Raw genomic sequence first — 289 nt, 5'->3', positions numbered from 1 at the left:
TGTGCCCTCCGGCTTATAAACAAACAAAAAGAAGACAATTCAGGACTATGGAGGGTGACAAGGGAATATCCCTGTTTCAATCTGTTAGTGCTAGCAAAGCAAAGTACCACAGACTGAGGAGCTTAAAGAACAGTTATTTTTTTGCAATTATAGAGGCTAGAAGTCCAAGGTCAAGGTGTCAGCAAGGTTGGTTTATTTAAGGACCCTGTCCCTGGCTTGCAGATTACTGTCTCCTGGTATTTTCACATGGCCATCCTTCTGTGTGTCTGTGTTCTCATCTCCTCTTCCG

This window comes from Tupaia chinensis, unplaced genomic scaffold, assembly GCF_000334495.1.
Source record: "Tupaia chinensis unplaced genomic scaffold, TupChi_1.0 Scaffold000392_1, whole genome shotgun sequence".
In the NCBI taxonomy this organism is placed as follows: domain Eukaryota; kingdom Metazoa; phylum Chordata; class Mammalia; order Scandentia; family Tupaiidae; genus Tupaia; species Tupaia belangeri.
The sequence above is the reverse complement of the archived record's forward strand: the minus strand, read 5'-3'. Positions refer to the sequence as shown.